At 37.8% G+C, this 26,338-nt stretch overlaps 1 protein-coding gene across 1 annotated transcript in view; it reads right to left on the bottom strand.

Annotated features, from left to right (window-relative positions):
- Gabrb1 (gamma-aminobutyric acid type A receptor subunit beta1) overlaps positions 1–26,338 on the bottom strand; it is a 354,059-nt gene that overhangs the window by 199,853 nt on the left and 127,868 nt on the right. The window lies entirely within an intron of this gene.

Below are 26,338 nucleotides of genomic sequence, written 5' to 3'. Positions count from 1 at the left end.
GAATAGATTAAGGAAGCTATGAGATCAAGAGCAAAAGGATAAAATAGATGAAGCCAGAAATAGAACTTAGACATCTATGTTAGTGAACAAGTTTTTCTATTTCACTTTACAAGCTCTTAACATTTTTTTCTTGTGAAATCTGAGAAAAAAATTAGTTCATGTATAATTAACAGTCTCAAATATGTTTTATATGTATGTTATATTATATATGTGATTGTAATAGACATTGTAAATTGAAAGACCCATCACACCAGGCCCCATAAACATGTTTAATTATTATGTGTTAATAAAATAACCATGTACAAAAATAAAAACCATGAATAAAATAGTGGAAGATTTATGTGATTGTTAAAGCAACTCATACAGAACATGATTATTGAAATCAAAGTTCCAAATGATGAGTAAATGGCATATTTGACATATTGGAAGCCTGAGTTAGTGAACAAAAAAAAAAAAAAAAAAGAAGAAGAAGAAAGAAAGAAAGAAAGAAAGATAAGCTTGAAAGCTTGAGAAATGCCCAGAATTCAGTTCAAAACGGAAAAAAAGTAAAGAAAATAGTAAAAAAAAAATGTTAAGCAACATGAATCGAATGACAAAGAAGCTCCAACGGAAGTTAAAAAGAAACTACAGCTGGACAAAATGGTAGCAAAAACTCGCACAATACTTGGAGAGCAGGGTTATAACCTAGAGTTCTCATGTAAGCCTTAAAATGAGGAAAAATTCAGAATGCCAATCAGCAGAAGAGGTTAAAAGCTCTGCTGCACATGCCTTTAATCCCAGTTCTTAGGAGGCAGAGACAGGCAGACAGATCTTTGTGAGTTTGAGGTCGGCCTGTTCAATAGGACGGCCAGGGCCAGGGCTACACAGAGAACACCCTGTCTGGAAAAAATTAAAAAAAAAAATTCTTCAAAAAGCTCCACACAAGACACATTGATAAAACAACCACATGCCTAATTTACAATAGGTAGAAAATTCAAAAAGGAGAATATAAAGAATGAAGTTTCATTATTGTTAGTTAATATGAATTCAAAGGAAAATAGATCTTCCCTTAGTTTTTGATTTCCTGGCAATACTGAAGCTTGAATCTGAGGCCATAAGCTTGGCTGTAAGTATCTTACCACTGATCTTAGGCCCAAAACTTCTAAAGTTTTGAATAAAATTTACTTTTAAAGTAGAATTCAATATACATTCAGAGTTCAGGAAATAGAAAGTATGAAATAAAAGTATTTTTGGATGAATAATCCAGATTGTCACCATTATCATTCTAGCAACAAGAAAAACGACATGAAAAAGAAGTCAAGATTAAAAGAAACAAGAGCAATAACAAGAACTATGACTATCCACTGATAAATTCAAGTCAGTAATGGTTCTTAGAAGACCGTAGTAGTAGTTCAAAGGCTGTGTGTTTAAAAATAAGTTGTACTGGGTTGCCTTGTTGAGCCTTGATACTGGGGGCAGGAGCTTAGTCCTATCTCGACTTGATATGCTGCGCTTTGCTGACACCCGTAGGAGGCCTGCCCCTTTCTGAACAGAAACAGAGGAGTTTTGTGGGGGGAGGGACAGAAGGAGATGGGGGAGGAGAGGAAGAGAGGAAACTGTGGTTGGTATGTAAAATAAATGAATAGATTTAATTTAAAAAGTTACAAAAGTAGGCTGTAATCAAAATTGACAACCGATATCAGGAAGAAACACAAACAATGGGAAAACTGGAAGACCTTGCCCCATTAATAAAAGAACATATGATACAGATCAGTTTTAGATTCTTATAAAATATAGGTTTATATTTAATTTGCAAGTAGGATGTGTGTAGCTTCAAAATAAGCATATATGTCTATCTGCTCCTAAATATGTAACCAAAAATAATAAAGGAGTTGCTTCACTCTTCCAGAAATTGGTGCAAGTGTCACTTGAAATGGCACCAGTGCTTACCAGTTAATACCTTTGATAAGTAGCAGCTATTGTTATTGAAGCAATGACTTTTTTTGTTTGTTTTTGAGAGGATTTCATTATTTCATTACGAATATCTGACTGTCCTGGAATTCACTATGTTGACCAGGCTAGCCTTGAACTCGCAGAGATCTGCTTAATGCTGTCTCTAAGTGTTACGATTAAAGTCATGCACCAGCACACATGTTAGGAAAAACAGAAGGAAATCAGAAAGTTCAACTGCAGACAAATTTCAAGAAATGTAATAAAATATATGTGACAATACATTTACGTATACCAAGTTTAGTCAATGTTGGTTTGAAATGTCACCAAATGACTAAATCTTTAGATGTTTGTCTGCTCTAGGTGAGGTTGAGTATAGAAACAGTTGTAAGGTTGACTATTACTTTGATCTACACATGACATTTGATATAACATCTATCTTGTCTTGTGAATACTCTGTGAGATGGAAATTCTCTTTTCTTTTTTGTTTTCAAGACAGGGTTTCTCTGTGTAGCTCTGGCAATTTGGGGAACTTGATTTGTAGGCCAGTCTGGCTTCAAACTCACAGAGATCTGCCTGCTTCTGCCTCCCAATTGCTGGGATTAAAGTCATGGGCCACCTCTGCCCAGCAAGATAAAAATTTTTAACATTAATGTTATTTTATCAGAAATATTTTCTATCATCCAAACATTGCTAGGGAAGTCTTACAGCCGGTGGTAATCTGCCCACTGGGGCGTGGCCTTTTATACTATATATGTTGATGTAGAGCCTGTATCCGGCCTCTTTTCTGTCTGCAGGATGCGGTTTCTGTTCTCCATTTCAGTAGAGGATTCTGATTTGTGAGTACCACTAAATAAATAACCGTCTATTTTTCTCAATTCTGAGCTAGTGTGGGATTTCTTTTAAGCGTCCTTCATCAAAACATAACATTTCAATGTCTTGCTACAGTATGACCCTGAATACTTTCAGAAATAACTATTTCTTTTTAATCTAAGGGAATCTGGAGGAAATAAAATTTGCATAGTAAAAGTCTGCATTTGAAGAAATTTTGCTGAAATGTTTCCCTTAGATAGGTGAGCAATACATTTAAATACAAAAAAAATGCTTGAACATTTTCTATCTAACAGAGTCTCTACCTAGATGATATTGCAGATACTGTTGTCTTTCATTGTGGGTATCTTTGCCGAGAACATATTATTGATATCTATGTTGGTCACTTTTAGTCAGAACTTTATTCTTAAGCATAATATAATTCAAAAAGACTTTTATCAAAATCTTACAGCATTGGTAAGAACAAGGCGTTTGTTCAGAGCATCAGAAATGCTACTGCCCAGTCTTGGGATGTTTCTGTGCAAAGCAGAGGCTATTGGGCTATCAGAGGGATGTCTCTCATGCTGCCAGTTAGTGGATGGACCAGAACACTAGAAACCAAAGGCTTCACTCTGTTGTCAAAAGTAATTTTCATTTTTAATGATCTTGCCTTAACAGCCCATAGTACAGTAAATTAAAGGTAATGGTCTCTTAGCAATATGATAAGTGGATGGATAAACTATATTTCTGTTTCTATTTCTATTGGATGTAATGGTATAGAAACTGTAAGATGACTAAAAACAGCAGAAACCCAAAGTTGTTAAATGTTTACTGTTGCACTAGGTTACTTACTACGTGTTTTACATCAAATTTCATTATCTCTTAAAATTATTATGGAATATGCACTGTCTTAAACTTTCACATGCTGGAAAGGAGAAAAAAGGTCAGAGGAAGCCCGAGAATGTTGCCTGAGGACATCTTGCCAGTAAGTGATGCCATCAGGTCTACTATGTGTCCACTTGGTGATAACTAAGGTAGACTTCTAGGTCTTGAGAACAGGCACACTGCAATAGCATGAACGAAGGCACGTGACAGCCCCAAGTGTTCTAATTACAATGCCTAAAATCGGACCCCATATGTTAGTTGATTTGACCTGTTTCAGGTCAACAGCATTGTGACATCAAGTTTTCTGTTTTGTGACTTCTGTGTCCATATTTGGAAGGAAAAGAAGGCATACATTAAAGTAGGTTCTCCATAATGTGAAATCTAGGAAGAAGAGAAAGAGGGACCAGCAGCAAGTGATAACAATAAAAGACACAACCTTGGGGCCTGTTTACTCTGTTGTGGGCACCACACTTAGCATTTCCAGAACCTATTAAAATAGTGCCATGAGCTAGGCACCAACCTTCAGCGTATGAGGCTGTTGAGAATAATTCATATTCCATCCAAAATATCTTGGCATGCGCCAGGTATCCATCAGTGACTCTGGTTATTCAAACACTGACTTGCCCTCAATCTCTAAACTTTAACTTGAATCTGTCATATTATTTTTATTGATAAACTAAAGAGCCCCAGTAGATGTAGAGTGGTTCAGAATCTAGGATTACTGGACCTCAATATCAATATTTTATTTCTCTAATAAAGTCAGGAAATGAGAACAGTTAGGTAGTAGAGTCAGGGCACAGATTATTGATCATGTGAGTGGGTCTTCCAAATACATATTTGTAGTTATGAGAAGCAGAAGTCATAGAGATATGATAAAAATTATCATTTTTATTTAAGAGACATCTTGTTTAACTGGGAATTGCTTGACTTCTTTAGAATATATCACATACAGTAATTGTTTTGCTATTATTATATTTTTCTCAACAAAGATGTTGTAAAGGAATAAATCATTATTTTTTAATAAAAATAAATGTTATCATTTGAATATTAACTATTCCCTATAGCCTCACTGATCTCCAGCTGGTTGTACTGTCTTAGGAAATTGTAGGTATTCTGGAATGTGGTGCTTAGCTGGAGGAGGCAGATCACTGGTGTTTGGGGATATATTGTTCTTCCACTTGCTGTTCAGGACCTGAATATAGACAAGAATGTCTCCAGAGGCCATATTCATGACTTTTCAGATGGGAAGGATGCTATGGTTAGTTACACTAGGGTCCATTTATATTAAACTCTGGCAAGGAATTTGCTTACACTTTCTTCTTCCTGAAAATGCAAGTGCAGTTGAATTTAAAAGACCCACTTGAGTCTAGAGATTGCCTAATATTTTGGGAGATGAAATTTCAAGGCAACATAGAGCTCAGATTATGGTGTAGTTATTTCTGGCTGCTTTTAGCAGATTCTCAGTGAGACTACTAAATAAAAAGCAGAGGTGGAGGATGACACAAAAAAAGTGGAGGGGTGTAGGTAGAGACTGCTTTTTCATTTCCCGGCTGCCCAGACCCAAATAATAACACAGGAACCATATTAATTACAACACTGTTTGGCCAATAGATTATGCATATTTCTAGCTAACTCTTACATCTTAAATTAACCCATTTCTATTAATCTGTGAATCACCACGAGGTAAGGTTCTGGCTGGCATCTGGCGGCTGGCGTCCTTCTCCTTCTGCAGCTACATGATGTCTCTCTGACTCTGCCTACTTCCTCTCTATATTTCTGTTCAGATTTCCTGCCTGGCTTTCCTCTACTAAGCCATTGGCCAAAACAGCTTCTTTAATAACCAATGGTAACAAAACATATTCAAGGCATACAGAGGGAAGTCCACATCAGAGAGGGGGATAGAAAGATGATTCATCATTTAAGAGTACTTATTTCTTTTGCAGAGGACATAGATTCAGTTCTAAGTGTCCATGGAGTGTTTTAAAACTCTCTAAACTTTAGTTCCAGAGGATTTCAAAACCCTCTCTGGCCTCCACAGTTATAGTATGAACAGGTACACAAACATTCTGCAGGCAAAAATACCCATATACATAAAATAAAGATGAATAATAAACCTTTACAATATTTTAAGATATAAAAATTGTATCATTCTGCCAGAAAAGAAGTGTTTTTAATGTTGAAAAAAACCCATAATTGTTAAAGCACCTTCTTCCATCAGTTACTGGATGTAGGTTCTATAACAATTAGGGTAGTCACTAATCTGATTATAGGGGAAGGCCAGTTCAGGCAACCTCTACTTCTAGGAGTCTTAGCTGGGGTCATCTTTATGGATTCCTGGGAATTCCCTAGCATCTGGTTTATCTCTAACCCCATAATGGCTCCCTCTATCAAGATAACTCTTTCATTACTTTCCCTCTCTGTCCTTCCCCCAACTCGACTATCCCTAGTTTTCATCTTCCCATCCTCCATCCCCTCTCTACTATTCCCATCCCCAGTTACATCCAGAAACTGATGGAAGCAGATGCAGAGATCCACAGCCAAGCACTGGGCTGAGTTCCCGGAGTTTAGTTGAAGAGAGGGAGGAAGGATCATATGAGCAAGAAGGGCTGTCAAGATCATGATTAGAAAAAACACAAACAGAGCTGACCTGAGCTAGTGGGACCTAACGGACTCTGGACTGACAGCTCAGGATCCTGCATGGGACCAACCTAAGCCTCTGAATATAGGTGAAAGTTATGTGGTGATGTGGGATTTTCCTCTGTATGTTGTGATTACCATTAATGAATAAAGAAACGGCTTTGGACCTATAGCAGGGCAAAACTTAGCTAGGTGGGGGAAACTAAACAGAATGTTGGGAGAGAGGAGGCAAAGTCAAAGAGAAGTCATGTAGCCCCACTGGAGACAGATGCCCATAAGCCACAGCCAAATGGTGATAAAAATTAGTTAATAGAAATGGATTAAATTAATATGTAAGTGCTAGCCAATAAGAAACTAGGGCTAATGGGCCAAGTAGTGATTTAATTAATACAGTTTCAATGTGATTATTTCAGGGCTAAGCAGCTTGGAACAAATAAGTGCCCTGCTGCAACAATGTGGCTTGATCTGTTGGGGAGAGGTGCTGGCAGTGGGACCAGGACTTAACCTAGGTGCATGAACTGGCTTTTTGGAGCCCATTCCCTATGGTGGGATACCTTGCTCAGCCCTGATACACGGGGAAATGCTTGGTCCTGCCTCAACTTGGTATACCAGACTTTATTGACGCCCCAAGGGAGGCCTCACCTCTTCTGAGGAGTGGATGATGGATGGGATGGCAGAGGAGGGAGAGTGGGAGAAGGGTTGGAGTGGGAACTGTCACTAGTATATAAAATTTGGATGGAGGGGGAAGGACCTTGGACTTTTCATAGGGCAGGGAACCGTGACTGCTCTTGGGACTGGAGAGGGAGGAGAAGAGGAGCAGGGGGAGGGGGAGAGGGGCGGGAGGAGGGGGAGGGAAATGGGAGGCGGGGAGGAGGCAGAAAATTTTTTTTTCAATAAAAAAAATATTTAAATAAAAAAGATAAAAAACAGATACTAGCACCTTTAAAAAAGTAAAGCATTTTGCACTAGGTTGATAGGAAGAAGTTTTAAAGTCACTTTAGGAATTAGTAGTTTCTATACTTTTCAGACCCCAGAGTTTATAATAATAAATCCACTTGAAAGATTTTCACTTGATTGAAGAGTACATAATTACACATATAGGGAAGTAGGTAGGTTGAAAAGTGTCTACATTTGGAAATTGTTGCAGCCATGGTCTAATGGTACCTAGTTTTGCTGTAAGAACTTGATATCATCCTCTTGGGTCTGATTTTTTAGGCATTTAGTCATGAAGGAGGATATGGTGGTTTCAACAAAATGGCTCCCATAGGCCCACAGGAAGTGGCACTATCGTGAGGTATGACCTTGTTGGAATGGGTGTGGTGTTGTTGGAGAAGTGTGACACCAGAGGTGGGCTTTGAGGTTTCAGATGCTCACACCTGGCCCAGTGTTTCACAGTCTTTTCTTGCTGCCTTGCTTCCAGATGTAGAACTCTCAGCTCCTTCTCCAGCACCAGAGGTGCCTATGGACCACCATGATATCCATGACCAAACCTCTGAACTGTTAAATGGTTTCCTTTGTAAGAGTTGCCATGGTCATGGTGCCCTTTCACAGCAATAAAACCCTAAGACAGGGGTTGTTTATTTTTTATAAAGTTTATTTTTTATTTTATGTATGTGAATAATTTACCTGCTCATATTTTTGTGCACCATACAAAGTCTGGTGTGTATCAAGGCTAGAAGAGGTAGTTTAATCCCCTGAAACTAGAGTTACAGATGGCTGTGAGCCACTATTTTGGTGTTGAGAATTGAACCCATGTTTTCTGAAAGAATAACAAGTGCTCTTAATCACTGAGCCATCTCTTTGGTACCAAGAAGAAGTTTTCAGGAAGGCCCATGAAGCTACAGAATGTGTAGTAGTTCTAGATTCCCAGCAGAGGCCAAGAGAAGGTGCTAGATGAACTATTGAACTATTAGTGTCATAAACCACACTACAGAAGGCAGGATATGGAGGATAAAAACATGGAGTGTCTGATAAAAACCTCAGACAACAAATAGATCAAACCTAAAAGATAAGCTATGCAGACTGAAATAGCAAAAGAGATAGGAGTGGGGCTCACCAAGTCTGTGGGAACACCCAGAATATCATCACAAGCATCAGAGGCTGATGTGTGATTCCCCTCTATATGCTATGAATACCATTGGTTAATAAAGAAACTGTCTTGAGCCTGTGATAGAGTAGAATAGAGCTAGGTGGGGAAAACTAGACTGAATGCTGGGAGAAAGAAGGTGGAGTTGGAGAGAAGCCATGGAGCTGTTGCCAGAGACAGATGTGTTGAAACTTTGCTGGTAGGCCATGACCTCGAGGTGATGCACAGATTAATGGAGATGGGTTAAATTAAGATGTAAGAGTTAGCAAATAAGAAGCTAGAGTTAATGGGCCAATCAACGATTTAAATAATATGGTTTCTGTGTGGTTATTTTGGGAGTCTGGTTGGCTGGGAAATGAAAAAGCAGCCTCCTTATAAGAAGCTAGACAAACAGTTATGGAATTTCATGTCTGTCCTGCTGTTTTTATTCTTACTCTGGGCACTTCCTCCCTTTCTATGATCTGGTTTTCTTTTATGGAAGGAGAATGTTTAATCTCTGCCAATAAATAATGGATGCTTGAAATTTGTCTTTTGATTTGTCACTGGGTCATAGGCCCTAAAGCTCAGCAGAGGTTCTGAGTTAGAATTTTAAGCAAAATTGGAGCTGCAGAGGTGGTAGACTTCTGAAATTGTACTCTATGTGTTTTGCATTACAAAAGACATGTTCCTTTGGGGATCAGGGACAGAACATTAGGTTTTAAATCTGCTGTATTCTCCTCAGGTGCATGCATTGGACAATGAATGGATCCCAAAATGGTAGGACATTTTTTGGGGAGACTGTGGAAACACTGAGATGATTGGTGAAACTTTGGGAGATGGGCCATGGTAGATATGCTTGAGGGTTTATTATTTCTGGCCATTTCTCTTACTTCTCAGTATTCTCTCTGCCTTGAGATGAATTGCTCTGCTCTGCATTCCATACCCTCTCTGCCTTGATGGGTAAAAACTTTCGAAACCATGAGCCAAAATATAACTATCCTCCATTAAGGTATATTTGCTAGGCCTTCTGGTCATAGCAATGTGAAAGTGATACTGTGAATGACTTAAGTGTGGCTGATTACTCTTAGAGTTAGGAAGGAGCCACATGTTGAATACTACAGATAATAAAGTTGGAGATAAGAGCAGAACATGGAAGGAGAACCTGGGACAAAGTTCTCGTTAGATTGCATTTTCTCTACATTTAACCATAAATGTTCAACCATGACTCCCAATTTCCTTAAGCTTCTTAGAGGAAATGAAATCTCTGGGCATCTCATTTGGCAAGTGTAGCTCTAGATAAAAAAGAGAGAGGAGGCTAATCTTTAGAGGCTTTCTTATCTTTCTCTGAAAAATGGCATTCTTCACTGCCCTCTTTATATGGGGTGAATAAAAATGACTTTGTATTTTAGGCACATACAGCTTTTTCTCTGGCACAGAATTATTCAATGACACAAAAGATTAAAGCACATAATACTTGAAAATAACGAGTGATAGCAGAGCTTCCTGTGCCAGCACAATGGCTGCATTCTCCTCTGGACCTTCTAATCTAATGACAAAAAAACCCAGAGCATAGGAAAGGAGAAATTTCCTCTTCCTTGTCTAGTTTGAACAAAACTGAAAGAAGCAGCAGATATCATCAGAAGTGATCCAGGCGATTCTCTACAACCATGAAAGGACCTTCTCGTTAATCAAGAGTCGTCAAATCTCCCCAGGAAGTGGAGCCACATATTAAAGAATGGTCACATAACCCACACGACAAATCCTAAGAATAGGCACTGCCACCATTGAGTGTTCACCAGAGAACAGGCAATTTGTTATTAATTTTAAATACACTTTTCTCATTTAATGCTCTCAAAAAGTATGTATTGTTGGTTGAATCCCAACATTATTCAAGAGGTTGTGACATAGACAGATTGAAATGTCCAAAGTCATATAGCTGACAGAATGTTAAGAGTTATATCCAAAGACTGTAAGTCTCCAAGTTCGTGCTTTTCCTTTCTGGGATTCTTTCCCCTTACTCTATTGTAATAGAGACTTGTAATGCAACTTAAAATCTATTTAATTAGCCTCACATTCATTAGGAACTAGCCAAAATTCCTAAGTTCTGTTTTAAAAGGTCTAGTGATGTTGGGCTAGTGGGAGAAGGGTAGAAGATAAAATTCAATGAACAAAACTTTGTTCTCACTTCATATGCAATACTCCTTAAAAGATCATAAACATGGATGTATCAAGCCTGTTTTTTTTAATTGATTTTTATTGAGCTTTACATTTTTTTCTGTTCCCCTCCCTATGTCTCCCCTTCCTGCTTCAACCCTCCCCAAAGGTCCCAATGCTCTCAATTTACTCAGGAAATCTTGTCTTTGTCTGCTTCCCATGTTTTAGAACTCAAAAAACTGTCTCAAGGAGGTGGAGTAACTCAAGACATGTTCGATGATAAAGCTGGTCCACCCGACTTCAAAGATTAAAATTTTTTCTTCCTTTCCATCTGCGTACTTATCTCTAGAGAGTCACTTCAACAAGGCGTTGGTTCTTGATTTTAAAGTTATACAGCGGAAGACTTGGGAGTGGACCCTTTTCTCATTAGACTCCTTAGAATAAACAAATGGAACTGACATGGTCCTTGAAATTTCTCCATGCTGAGCCTCAATGCAGAGTAGCTCTATGCCTTCTTTGAAATGACAGACTTTCAATATTTCAGGTGCCTTATATTTCTAGCTTCCCCATTTCCTTCTGGATTTCACCTCTGTTTTAATGAAATATTTAAAGCCACAGCTATCCTAGACATCATGGGCTATGTCTGAAATACCAGTCAAGTTTAAAGCCAGCCTGGACTACCTAGTGAGTCTATTTTTCAAATATATATGATTTTATTCTGCAAAGAAATAGGGCAGGATTTATAGCTTGGTGATTAAGAATTCGTGTTGCTATTAAAGAGGACTAGCTTCCTCTCCTCCATTGATGGGGGGAGTGCAAACTTGTATAGCTACTTTCGAGATCAATATGGCAATTTCTCAAAAAATAAGGAAACAATCTACTTCAAGACCCAGCAATACTATTGTTGGGTATATACCAAGAGGATGCTCAATTGTACCACAAGGATGTGTGCTCAACTATGCTCATAGCAGATTATTTGTAATAGCCAGAACCTGGAAACAACCTAAGTGCCCCGCAACTGAAGAATGGGTAAAGAAAATGTGGTACATTTACACAATGGAGTACCACTCAGTGGTAATAAATAAATAAATAAACAAATAAATAAAGACACCTTTAAATTTGCAGGCAAATGGATGAATCTAGAAAAAAAACATTGAGTGAGGTAATCCAGACCCAGAAAGACAAGTATAATATGTACTCACTTATTTTATTTTAGAGACAAAGCAAAGAAAAATCAGCCTACAGTCCACAACCACAGAGAACCTAGACAACAAAGAGGACCCTAAGAGAGGCATACATGGAACTACAGAGGAAGGAGAAAAAGACAAGATCTCCTGAGTAAATTGAAAGCATGGGTGTTACAGAAACAGGTAGAAGGGAAAAGGGGAAGAAAGGAGGGGAGCAGAGAAAAATGTATAGCTTAATAAAAATAAGAAGAAGAAGAGAGGACCAAGTTCAGTTCCTTGAGCCCACCTTGTGGTTCACAACCATCTATAACTGCAATTCCAACTCCCTCTTCTGACTGCTTGGGCACCAGGCACTCATGCAGTACAAATACATGTAAGCAAGAAATAGACTCATATAATAATATATGAATATATTATCTGAAGACAATGACTGTCTGTAGAAGGAGGCTGCTTGTTTGTTTCCCGACTTACATTTGTAAGAGTCGCCATAACCCTTACACTAGTAATTTGGCCCTCATTTGAAATAATCACTCAAAAACTATATTATTTAAATAACTTCTTGGCCAATCACTTAAGCATATTTCTAGTAGCCTTTACATCTAATATTAACTCATTTTTATTATTTTATATTTTACCATGAGGCTCAGGGCCTACTGGCAAGGTTCTAGCTGACAGCTCACGTCTTTCCCCTTTGGTGGTTACATGACATCCCCGACTCTGCCTGTTCTCTCTCTATACATCTCTTTTTAGCCTGGATATGTTCTGTTAAGCCATTGACCAAGAGTAGCCTTTTATTTATTAGCCAACAAAAGTAGTACCTATACAGAAGGACATCCCACACCAACTGTCCCATAGACTCTATGAGAAAAAAAAATCAGCAGGGAGTGCCCCATTTACATTTTTTGATAGGCCCAGTGTTATTTAGGACCAGTGCAAGCAACCGCAACTGCTCTGATATCACGGTAACGCCATGCCCTTTGCATTTTGTGGTCCTTTTTCTTATCTTCTGGCTGGCTTATAGTGCTTCCACTCCTTCTCCCATAATGCTCTCTGCACCTTAGATTGAGATGATGTAAATGTCCTGTTTAGGACTAAGCAAGCCTCCCAGTTCTATGCCAACCAAACCATATTCCTTTCATTGCTTACTACATTGTCAATGCCGTCCTTCATTATCTTACCCAAGTCTGAGAAAGCAGCCTGAATGGGAAGTGATCTGCTATGAATGAATGCTACATTTCTATTTGAACAATGTGTGGTCACTCAGGCCATTATTATAGATTGCTTGCTTTGATTTCTGGATGGCTTTGTTTCAGCTTAATTGTTAGTGGTGCCTCAGTTTACCCATTTTTAAGAAAAGAAATGGGACTAATTTTCTTTTTTCTTTTTTTGGATTTTATTGAGCTATAAATTTTTCTCTACTCCCCTCCTTTTATTTCCCCTCCCCTTCTACTCTCTCCCATGGTCCCAATTTACTCAGAAGATCTTGTCTTTTTCTACTTCCCATGTAGATTAGATCCATGTAAGTCTCTTTTAGTGTCCTCATTGTTGTCTAGGTTATCTGGGATTGTGATTTGTAGGTTGGCTTTTCTTTGCTTTATGTTTAAAAACCACTATGATGAGTACATATAATTGTCTTTCTGGGTCTGGGTTACTTCACTCAACATGATGTTTTCTAGCTCCATCCATTTGCCTGTACATTTCAAGATGTCATTATTATTTTTCTGCTGTGTAGAATTCTATTGTGTAACACATTTTCTTTATCCATTCTTCGGTTGAGGGGCATTTAGGTTCTGGCTATGACAAACAATGCTGTTATCAACATGGTTGAGCACATGTCCTTATGGTACAATGGAGCATCCTTTGTGTATATACCCTAAAGTGGTATTACTGGGTCTTGAGGAAGGTTGTTTCCTAATTTTTTGAGAAATCGCCATACTGATATCCAAAGGGCCTATACTAGCTTGCACTGGCACTAGCAATTCAGGAGTGTTCCCTTTACCTCACAACCTTTCCAGCGTAAGTTGTCATCAATGTTTGTAATCTTGGACTTTTATTATTATTGATTTTTGTTGAGTTCTACACTTTTCTCTGCTCCCCTCTCTGCCTCCCCATTCCCCTACAACCCTCGCCCAAGGTTCCATGCTCCCAATTTTCTAGGGAGATCTTGTCTTTTTCTACTGCATTTCTTACAGGTGTAAGATGAAATCTCAGAGTTGTTTTGATTACCAAGGAACTTCTACAACTCATAAACACTTTCAGTAATGTAGCAGGATACAAGATTAACTCAAAAAACTCAGTGGCCCTCCTTTACACAAGTGATAAAGGGTCTGAGAAAGAAACCAGAGAAGCATCACCCGTCACAATAGCCACAAACAGCATAAAATATCTCAAAGTAACTCTAACCAAACAAGTGGAAAACTTGTATGACAAGTACTTAAAATCTTTGAAGAAAGAAATTGAAGAAGACACTAGAAAGTGGAAAATTCTCCCATGCCCTTGGGTAGGTAGAATTAACATAATAAAAATGGCAATCTTACCAAAAGCAATCTACAGATTCAATGCAATGCCCATCAAAATCCCAGCAAAATTCTTCACAGAACTCGAAAGAACGGCACTCAACTTCATATGGAAAAGCAAAAAACCCAGGATAGTCAAAACAATCCTGTACAATAAAAGAACTTCTGGAGGGACTACTTTTCTTAATGAGTCATTGTGATAATTAAATACTGACACCACCCAGACTTCTGTATGCTTGTGTCTGGAGACTTTGCCTTCCCTCCTGCTTTGATGAATGAGCTTTGTAAGCTCCTGGCTTAGGTTCAGCCACCATTTTTTGTAGCTGATATGATACCTTCTCACCTTCTCAAGACATTGCCTCAGGATTTCTTCCTTCTCCCAGGCCACCGAATTTTCCTTCTCTGCCATACCTTACCTTTTCACCAGATCAATATGTTTACTGTTGAGGTGCCACTCATCCATCTCTCTTCTGCTTCATAGTTCCATGGCCATTGCACCCAGTCCCAACATTTGTAAGAGTCACCATAACCCTTACACTACTAAATTTGGTGGTCAACTTGATCAGTATTTAAGTAACTTGACACATTTACCAGACCTCACACAGTTGCTTAGCTCCACTTTTCTGACACACTTCCATTACTCAGTTTCCAGGACACTATGCTCTGATAGCGTCCTTCCTGTTTAGATAACTGTTGCTTCTGAATTTCTTTTGTTCCTCTTACTTTGTCATTCTAGGTTTTAGGTGCTTTCTTTGTTGCCTTGGTCTTGGACTTCATCTACATTCTATCTCTTGTCACCCTTTTCCTTAGCCCCTAAAATCTGATACTTTTATTGCCTGTCAAAGAACAGCAAACAACACACTTACTCATAGTTCGAACACAGTTTGTAAAACAAATACAGCAGCTGCTGAGCTTTTAGAATGCTTAGACAGAAAAACAAGAAACAAAAACAAGAACTGTGGAAAATACCTCTTGGGAGAAGCTAAGGAGCTCTGCTTGGGGGGGTGGGTACAGTTTTTAAAATGTCTGTAGACATCCATGTAGAGAAGTTGACCAGCAGCTGCATGCAGGACACTGAAAACAGAGATCTGGATTTGGATGCATCTGCCCTCTTTAAAATATGCCTTACAGGGTAATTATTTGCCATTATTATACCTTTTTCCTTTGTCAAAAGCACTGAAAAGGAGCAAGTCACTTAGTCACTTCTTTGCAATTATATGGAAATGGGTTAGTCAATTCTTTCAGCTCCAGTTCATTGCAATTTTATTAGATGCTGGATAATGGGTTGCATCCTATCTTTATTAAAAATAACAAAAAAAAAAAAAGAAAGAAAAGATGTAGGAGAGGAAAACCATGACTTTTTCCTGGGAGGTGTGGAGAAGCAGTTCCTCCTAGTCCAGACTCAGTGCCTGCTGAGCTGATTGCTCTTCATTGTAACTGTCTGTGTTCTGGAGGACCAGCACACTTTATTTGAACACAGCATTCCATGTTCCCAAGTAGAGACCAAAAAGAGAAAATTACACTGGAAAACATTTTTATTCTCTCCGAATATGATCTGTAGGCTTAAATCCTCTGGAGAACCAAGGTGCTCATTCTAATAACTGTGGTTCTGATTTCCCCATTCCTTCTTTTACGTATAGCAAGACAATATTAGGCACTGTAAAGAGCCCCACTGACTGACCAGAATACATGGCTTGACTTGCAAAAGTGAGTCAGCTCAAACTCTCACCTGAAAGGATTTTTTTATTGCATTTTCACAACACATTGCCTTCCAGAGGTCCTTTGGGGCATCTCTGTTTTAGGCTAACAAATTTCTGCTTCCATAATAGTTGAAATATCTACAAGAATGTTACTGATGCAAAAAATAAAGCCTCCACATCTGGACATTGTAATATTTGATGTTGTATTATGTTGTATTACAAGCCTTTAAAGTATTGAAAATGAAAAATGACATACCAGGTATAATATTATATCTAATATAAAATCTGCAGTGGAATTTTATATTTGAGAAACACCCTATGGCTTGCATTTGATAGACAAAAATAGAAGGTAAATTACAATGCAATAGAACTATGGATCCTCGGGTTATCATTTCACGATCTGAGACCTACAGCATAGCATGGAATGGAGCCTTGTTTTAACTTCGTGACTCAATAGGCTTGCAGAGAGAAATTAAGTTTTCATTTTAATGCTGATGAGTATGTGAACAGCATATGCTTGTTATAAGCATAATACACAGCACATTAAATGATAAACGAATGGTCCCTTGATCTTTACTATATGCTAATGGATATGATTTTTTGCTGCCATTAATCTGTTTATCCTTAATGTACCCATAAAACTGTTATCTCGTCTACATAATGATTATTGTAAACAAAGCATTTTAATTTTTAATTAACTCAACATCTACATAAAAATGATGTTTTTTGAAATACAAAGATAATAAAATTACATTAAAATATTTATATGTATTCATACATACACATGTGCAAGTAAAATGTATCAATATTTATAGATGGTATGTAGTTGGGACAAAAAGGATGGAAATTTTGTAGGAGGCCTTCATGGAAAAGTTAAGGGTTTTAGAGAAAATTGCTTTAAAGATTTCACACACAAGGGGCTGGAAAGATATCTCAGAGGTTAGGAGTGCGTGTGTTTATGCAGATGACTCGGTCAGTTCTCAGCACCCATGCTCAGGTAAGTAACCCCTACAGCTCTGACCTCTGTGGGCTCCTGAGCATGTATATGTGCGCACACACACACACACACACACACACACACCCCATAAATAAACATTCTAAAGGAAAGGTTTCAGCACATGGTTATAGGTTTCTTCACGGTTGATGTCTTTTACAATATAAGAAGGAGCTGAACTTCACATTTGGAAGATATTAGGCTCCCTTCTCCTGATCCTTTCCTGAGTAACTTCCCCTCTTTCTTCCTTTCTTTCCTTACTTCCAACTTCCTCCTCTTTCATTCTTTTTCTCATTCTTTCCTTCATTCTAACGGTTCACGTTTGGTATTCTCCCACAGGATACGTAACCAAGCCTATGAATTGGAGATATATTTTAAAATACTATTTGGTCACTGTTTGTACTTAATATTCTATCTTAATTACAGGGCATTAATCTTAATGATACTTCCACAGACCACATGGTCACACAATAGCTATTACTATTGCTATTACTAATGCATAAATATATAGATGGCTTATTCAGTATTTAAATTAGTAACAATGTTATATTTATGAGAAAGAAGAGCTTAAGAAGCATCATTTAATCATAAATATTCATATAATTACTTATTCATTAAAATTAAAAAACAGGCAAGTATAGCAGTGATTTCACTGGAAACCATTTTAAATGGCTTTCTCTGTATTTGACTGATGAAGTTACAGGACATAAGGCCACTAAACAGTGAGAGGCACACCAAGCCTGCCCTTTAGTGGGGGTTGCAAGGAGAGTCTCTAAGCATTCCTTATTACCTGTTGTTTATGCCTCATCCGTTTTCTTTTTCTTCCACTCAAAACAACAAGCTTCTTTCTCTTACGAAGCACATTTGTCAATATCAGCCAGTCTTCTGCAAAAACACCACGTCAGCCCACGTATCCATTCTCTGCATTCAACTCCACAGTGCTGTCACTTAGTGTATGCCTCAGCAAGCTCCCTGCCAGCTGCCAAAGAGCTTTTTAATGCAATCATAACAGCTCTGTGTGGGCCAAGTTTTAGGAGACAGAACAGTTGTCAGGGTCTACAATCAATACGAAGAGATAATATGAAACATTTAGGACCTCCAAACTGCTCTGGAAATCAATAGTGGCATCTATACATTCTTATGTTTTGGGATCTGTATTATCAAGATAATTGCCTCTGCTTTTTAGTTGCTTTATCATAAAGACCAAGGCAAGATAAGCGGATCCTCCAAAGGAATGTGAGAAACTCTCTTTCCCTTACAGTCAATATAAGTGTAGTCATTGATTTTGTTCTCACACACAAACCATGGTCAGACACTGCCAAGAGTATCAAAAAATCAATTTGGAGTAGAGCTAGTGGTACAAATACAGTAGGCGAGTTCTCAAGGTCTGCACCAGGCTACAGGCTTCTGGTGAACAATAGCCTTATTTCTGATGGCTAAGGCTCAGAACATTCATTCTGGAACATGGATTCATTACTATGAGTTGGAGGACTAAGCAAAATTTTATATTGTTGAGAATCTTCACAATCTTGAGAGTTATTTTTATTTATTCTGTGTATGTATGTACAATTAATGATTTTATAATTGGGAACAATTATAAAGTCGTTGTACATATTATAAGCACTGAAAAAAATACAAATTTAAGGAATGACGTATGTAGGAGATTAAGGGTCTTTATGTAGGGGCTAAGAATAGGAATGATGGCAGGAGAAGACAGACAGGTTCAACACTGCTTTCTACATTTATAGGTGTTTGGCAAACACCTGGATTGAAGAAGCAGAGCAATTGATATACTACTATGATACATTCCAAAGAAAGGATAAAAACACACACACACACACACACACACACATAAAAGTGGAAGAGAAATATCAAGCAAATGAAAATGCTCATATCTAAGAGGCAAGAATATAATGGAGGGAAGCGGAAGCAACAAAAAAAGCAGGTTTTCTCTTGTTTTATATTTTACATTTTGACCCGTGTAAATATGCTGTCTATTACAAAAAAAATTAAATTGAATTAAAAAACCAAAATGACTGCACTTATTTGTGATATACACGTATTTAGAGTATAGTTATGGATTATTCTGGTTTAGTAAAGGTAGATGCGTAAGTTCTCTAAGATTCATGATTCACTAGCCACGGGTAATTGGTGAGATTTCCAGAATCAGGCATGGTTTTCCTCTTGTTGAGTGGGTCTTATATCCAACGACAGAGCCACTGGTTACCACCAAGATAAACTTCAAAACTGTTCAGGTCAACCAGTAGCAGATTTTAAAGGAGTAAAATCAGCAAAAAAAAAAAAAGGAAAGAAATATTTTTTTAAAAAAGTTAGAATTTTAACTAACAGCTACAGTGAAGAGCAACACACAGCTGTCACAGCCCCTGACTTCTTAATGATAAGTGTACACACAAACTAGGAGCGCAGTGGAGAACCTCAGGAGTCACACTTGTAGATGCAAGGATGACAACTTGTGACAGTCAAATTTGACAAATTACAGAAAAGCAACTGATTCTACTCTTTTAAGAGAATAAACACAGCTGGGCGGTGGTGGCGCACGCCTTTAATCCCAGCACTTGGGAGACAGAGGCAGGCGGATCTCTGTGAGTTTGAAGCCAGTCTGGTCTACAAGAGCTAGTTCCAGGACATGCTCCAAAGCTACAGAGAAACCCTGTCTTGAAAAACCAAAAAACAAACGAGAGAGAGAGAGAGAGAGAGAGAGAGAGAGAGAGAGAGAGAGAGAGAGAGAGAGAGAGAGAGAGAGAGGAGAGAGAGAGAGAGAGAATAAACACATTGTGTATGTGTGGGACACCATGACAGTCCTGATACCAGAGGGGAGAGTCATCCTATCTTTCCATTCTGATAATTTGAGTTTATGTGTACTTCCTGGGGTTTGAAACTATTTTACACATTATAACATTGCTGTGAGCAGTGTTTCACCAATCCCCATCTGTTTTTTTTTCAGCCATAAATAAGGGACCTTAGTTTTGTTTGATATTTCATGCAGTACACCTCGAGATAAGTAATGGCTGATGAAGGAAAATTCTTTGGAGAATGATCTAGTTAATAAATGAGGACGAGACCATGTGAAGTTGATTGAGACAAAACAATTATCAGGCTAACTAAAATTATTATTGGCTAACCCCAAATTCATACATTGAAACTCTAAGCCTAGAATATGACTGTATCAAGCATCAAATCTTTAAAGAAGTAACTAATTCAAATGACTGGTACCCTAATGAAGGGAGAAATTTGAACACATATGCACATAGAGAGACTGTGAGGTATGGGAGATGACATCCCTGTACACAAGGAGAGAGGCCATCCTTTCAGCTCTCAAAAGAAGTCAGCCCTACCAACATGCTGATTGTTCCAAACCCAAATTATGAGCCAATAAAATTCTGTTTTAGAAGCTACCCAGTTTTTGGTTCCTTGTTACAGTAGCCCTACAATCTTGTAATCTCCTGGTAGCCTGAGGAGGTTAAAATGAGGAATTATTGCAGTGGATAAATCTTCAGTTTAGTCCTCATATCCTAATAAAGAAATGATGCTGGGCTTTGGCTCTCTTGGTATAAACAGACTGCACAACTGATGAAATGTTCCTGCTCAACCACAGTACCACAGGTAATGAATCTATATTCCATTAAGCTCAGATAGGAACACAGCAGGGAATGGGAGGACCAAAAAACCCCACGGTTTCAACAAGATATTATTTATAAAGGCATTAAATAAGAAACCAGGAATCTATAAAGTTTTTGACACTCCATTAATTAAATGAAATGCAAAGTTTTTGACAACACATTAACCAAATAAAATATTTATTCTCGTTGGCCTACTTTTAAAATAAACAAGTAGGGGCTAGAGAGATTCCTGACTGGCTAGAGTACTGACGGCTTCAGCTTAATTCCAGTCTCTGGTGATCCAACACCATTTTCTGATTTCCACAGACACCAGGTAAGCATAAACAAATGTGCAAGCAAATACCTTCACACTTAATTTTTTTAATGAGTTTTACATTTTTCTCTGTTCCCTTCCTTGCCTCTCCCCTCTCCTTCAACCCTCTCCCAAGGTCCCCATACTCCCAACTTACTCAGGAGATCTTGTCTTTCTCTACTTCCCATGTAGATTAGATCTATGTATGTCTCTCTTAGTGTCCTCATTGTTGTCTGGGTTCTCTGAGATTGTGATTTGTGGGCTGGTTTTCTTTGCTTCATGTTTGAAAACCACTTATGAGACAATAAATAACGAGATTGGTCAACTTACTTTGGATCTTCCTAAATGAGTATTTATAGAATTAGTTTCTTAATATGTATAGCTCATAGGGCCAATGTAACAGCTAAGTAAGTGGAGTAGCAGGAAAGGGGCTGGGCTATAGCACAGTTTCAAGTGTTTTACATGGTTATAGATAAATCTTATGATAGAATACTTATAAAGATTAATTAAAATGATGAGGTATATGCAGTTTACTCTGTGCATGCTTAGAAGATTTGTAGACTCCTAAATACACACACTGAGTCTTACTGTGAAGGAGCTACCCATTTATCTATGGAAGTTTTCATAGATTCTTAAACTAATCTGACCCTGGACTCACTTTTAGTAGACGACAGAGGAAGAAGCACTATAAAATAATAAAAGGACAACATTGGCAGAGTTAAAGGAGGAAAGCAAAAGGATGAGGGGGCATTCTTGGGATGTTAAGTACTCCACTAAACAACTTCAAATAATTAAATTATTCCATGCCTGCCGTATCTGCCATATTTTAAGGAAAATACCAACAGTCTTTGAGCCCCCAAATGTATAGGTTTTGGAGAGAGCGAGTATGTGCAGCCATCTGGATGGTGTTTACATAAGAGACAGAATACATCTGGTCACTAATAGCAATAATCACTCTTTGCTTAAAAGCCATCATTTAGATAAAAGAAACACTGCAGCCAATGACTATGAGTCAGGTAAGTGCACTATGCACATATTAACATTGCTTTTACAAACATTTACTGGAAATCATTCAGTTGGAAAGAGGTTGGGGAAATACAGTATATATTTTCAATAATTACACATTTTTTTTTAAAAAAAACACTTTACATAAAAGTAATCAGCTCCAAGACACCAAACGTGAAAGTGTCATAAAAGAGTTACAAACCCAGGGGTCTTTGTGAGATTAAATTGTGATCTCTATGAAATGACAGTTTTCCTCTGGGCTGGGGATAATGTGATTTTCATCATGGAAGAAATTTAGAGGGAATTTCAATACAAAGACGGAAAATGGGAAAGAGTTGCCATGGGGGGAGACTGATGCCTGCACGAAGCGGGGAAAAGTGGACACAGACAGACAGAGTGAGACTATCTGAAGAAAGAAAAAGAGTCGCCATCCATTTACATAAGGGAGGGGGCTTTCAATAAAGCAGTAGAGTTGCAGTAATGTGCATATATGCTGCCCCATTAAATTATAATTTCCAGCAGATATTTTTTTCAATATTCAGTACATAGTTTAATTGGAAATCTCTTGGAGGAATTTAGAAAAACAACTAGAGGCTCTTGAATTTCAGATAGAGAAGAGATAGAGAATTTGAAGTCACTAATTTTCTGGGGGAGGGGCTTATAGCAGGAAAAAAATCCCATGACAGTGATAAATAAGTATAAAAGTTGAGCAAATTGGCCAAGGAGTGATAGGTAGTGGGTGAAACTGTTAATTTAGATGGAAGAAATGGTTTGTAAGCAGGAAATATGGTTAAACAGCATAGGTTAGAATCACCAGATTAGGTCTCAGGGCTGGAGATGTCTTGCAGTTTGTTCGGATTTACCAGGATGCTGATGGGTTTGCTATTACCTGGGACAAGAGGGTATGTTGATTTGGAAGAAAAACAAATGACATGAAATAAGTAGCATGTCAGGTAGAAAGGTGGAGAAATCAGGTTCAGCTACTGGGTACCCACTTACAAAATTTAACGTGAAACTTGCTACTTTGGGGTCTTTAGATACTTGAAAATGAAATTGCAATTTATGCCCTGGCAATGGTGAAGCCTGCATGGGCAGCCCGTATACAGTGGTTCTGTTGAACTTACCCATACTGGGTTTTATTATCTAAGTTACAACCTACTGTTGTTCAGTTCAGTGAGCAGATGAAACTTGGAATAACTGCTATAGCACACACGAGAGACAAAAGATAAACCTTCAAGTAGGATTGGTCATCATGATGTCATTGAACAAAGTCAAGCAGAGAGTGAGTGATGGCTTTAGTAGCTATAGGTATAGCTGCTTAAGCAATAGCATGGTTAGGACCTTTGCTGATGAGGACTGAGGAGTGAGCAGTGATGAAAGAGAGGAAACCAAGGTTGTGAGAAGAGTGGAACTCAAAGAGAAAATCATGGCTAAGAAATCAAAAAAGACAAAGGTCTGAAGATGTAAGCAAAACAGATTGTGGAGTCTGGAGACCATACAATAGTAAGCTTAGATGCTATTGTTAAGACATTAGCCTAGAAAAAAATGAGGAAGATTTTCTCAGAATAAAATGCAATGCAAAGAAGGAGGAAAGGAAGAGAAATTTATCTATCTATCTATCTATCTATCTATCTATCTATCTATCTATCTATCTATCTATCTATTTATCTAGACAGAGTTTCTCTGTGTGGTTTTGGAGCCTGTCCTGGTATTCACTCTGTAGCCCAGGCTGGTCTCAAACTCACAGATATCTTCCTGCCTCTGCCTCCTGAGTATTGGGATTAAAGGTGTGCACCACCACTATCTGGGTAGGAAGGGGAATCTTAAGGACTTGATATGTGATATTGAGGGACTTGCTAAGAAAATAAATGATTTTGCCAGCTTTTTGCAGATATGAGTCTCATGGTTGAAGATATAATAGTGGCAGCAGGGTTTCCCCTTAAAATAATGCATTTTGTCACAGTAGAGGTCACTCAAGAGCAAAAAGCATAAGGATTGATATGCTAGAGACCTGTTGTACAGTAGTCTAGTTACTCAGTATTATTCTATATCAGATGCCATTCTGTTATTACAGGGTAGGGAACTGTAAAATCTGACCTAGAATAGTTTCAAAACATCTTGTAATGTCATATAACTTAAAAATAGCATCTCATATTGAATTTGAATACAGAAAATTCTATTTAATTTAAAAATGTTGTTTTATGGTCATGGTAAAGTTGGCTAGAGAGGCTTTGGCCACATCAATCCAATCACTGCTAAAATTACTCGTTAATATATGGGCCCATTCACAATGACTATTAACTGGACTTATGAAAATGGATAAAGCCGTCAGTATCATTTTCTCAATTACTCATGTCTAAAGTAAGTACTTTATAGTCCTAAAGATGCCAAAGCATATGTTATATGATATGGAAGTTCTGCTTTGTGTGCTTAAGAATGATAAATGATAGCTATTCTTTTGAAAGCCTTTTATGAGGAACAGGCAGATCTTCATTTTTACAACTAGGAAATGTGAAATCTGAGGAATTAAAGTGAACAGGATTAAAGATAGGATGATAAATGAAATGTGATGGAAATCCAAGGAGTGGAAATGACTGACTCGGAGACCAGGACTGGTTAAGCTGAGAGTCCCTTGGCTCTTCATTCCAGATGCTGCTTGCTCTGCCACAGCAAGAAGCCCCCTGACTTCTGGAAAACTATTATTCTCAGGGTCAGAATAGTAAATAGATATACATATGGAGCACTCAATTGAATGTTTTCTTAATTGGACAACTGCATCTGTGTTCTAATTATTAGCAGCTCCAGGAATTAAGGAACCAATCAGCAGACAAGTTTCCAGTATCTGATGAAGCACAATTTAGAGAACGATGACTCAGAACATTCTATGTACTAGATCTCATATTAATCATTTTTTTAATATCTTCTCAATAATGAGTTTGGGGTATTAAGCCCTCACTGTAGATGATAACACTTATGCTCACCAAATTTGTATACTTTTTTCAAGGTTAAGCAATCACAAAGTTGTGAGAGTCAAGCTCAACTTCTATCCTGTAGCTTCAGATTGTCTCTATTGTACTTTTGGTCTTTAGGGTGATAACAGTTTCTGATGATAGAAAAATCAAGGAAGAGGAAAGAGCAGAAAAGAAGAAAGGGGATATAGTAGAGCAGAGATGAGTCCCTTAAGGAGAAAAAGTGCTCCATAAAGAGATTGGCATTTACGCAATGGATGCCTAGTTTGTGTTTCTCTCTAGATGGTCACTTTGTTTGTTCACAAGCTAAAATCTACACAGGCTTGACTTGTTTCTGAAGAGTAGAAAGCAGTGTTGTATAACTCGGAAGGAAATATTTACTACTAAGGTATATTTGAATGGGATAGAACTGATAAACTAAGATTCGAGAGACAGGATACCTGAACTTTGATCCTAAATGTGCCACTGCTTCTCAGTGGTCTTAGACAAACCCTAGGCCTTTTGTGTCTCAATTTTCTCTTTTTTTATTTGTTAGTTGAAAGTATAATATATTTATACAATGCATCTTCATCATATCATTCCCTCACATGTCTTCCTAATTCCTCTAAGACCCGCCCAACATATCTTCCTTCCAATTTCCCATCCTCCTTTAAACTTTTATATAGATTTATATGGATATGCCATCATCCACTGGGGTGTAGGAACTCTACTGGTGGCCATACTTCCAAAGAGAAGTGACCTTCCTTTCTTCAGAAGTCATCAGTGAGCCATAGTTCCCAGCCAGGGATAAGGTCTAAAGATTCTCTCTTCCCCATGTTACATTTTTTAAGCTGTCTTGATTGTGTCTGCTGTGAATACACATGCACAGCAGTTGTATCATGTCCAGAGCACAGCATTTCAAACTGCAAACTGATGTATGCTCAACTCCATACTTCTCTGGTGTTGTTTTTCATGATGCAATTCCCATTGTTAGATGCTGCCCATAATTTCTAAAATGCCTGAAGTGAAACTCTAAACTGGGACTCTGACCTTCATTGTTATCAAGCATATATTTACATTTTTATTCCCCAAAAAACTACTGGTGATAAAGTCTATCACCTTTTCTAACCTTTTGCCTCTAAAAGGAATTACCAAGGAGAGACCAAAGCTTTAAACAAGTCACAATTTAGTTACAGTTTTGGTAAAAGTAGAAGTAAATTTTGAAATATACTTGAATATTTTAATTATTAACCTTTAATTTTACACCAAATAATAATAGACATCTATATATGTTTATAACTTCTTTATGACTCAGTAACCAAGAAAAATAAAATTAAAAATCCATTATGGTTTAAAACATTGTGGACCTAAGTCAAAGACAATATTACCTTTTTACTTGAGTCATAAACACAACAACACATTGTGATACAGAAAGGAGCTGATATAAGTGACTGATAGCGCAAAGAAATGAAGATATATCATATTCATGAGTTGTAAAACTTTACAATTTTCTGATGTTAATTTTACCTGTACTAATCAATTGACTTAGCAATTCTCCATAATAGAATTAGGGGC

Source organism: Chionomys nivalis, chromosome 6 (assembly GCF_950005125.1).
Source record: "Chionomys nivalis chromosome 6, mChiNiv1.1, whole genome shotgun sequence".
Taxonomy (NCBI): domain Eukaryota; kingdom Metazoa; phylum Chordata; class Mammalia; order Rodentia; family Cricetidae; genus Chionomys; species Chionomys nivalis.
Note: the sequence above shows the minus strand (reverse complement) of the source record. Positions and strands in the feature narration are given on the sequence as shown.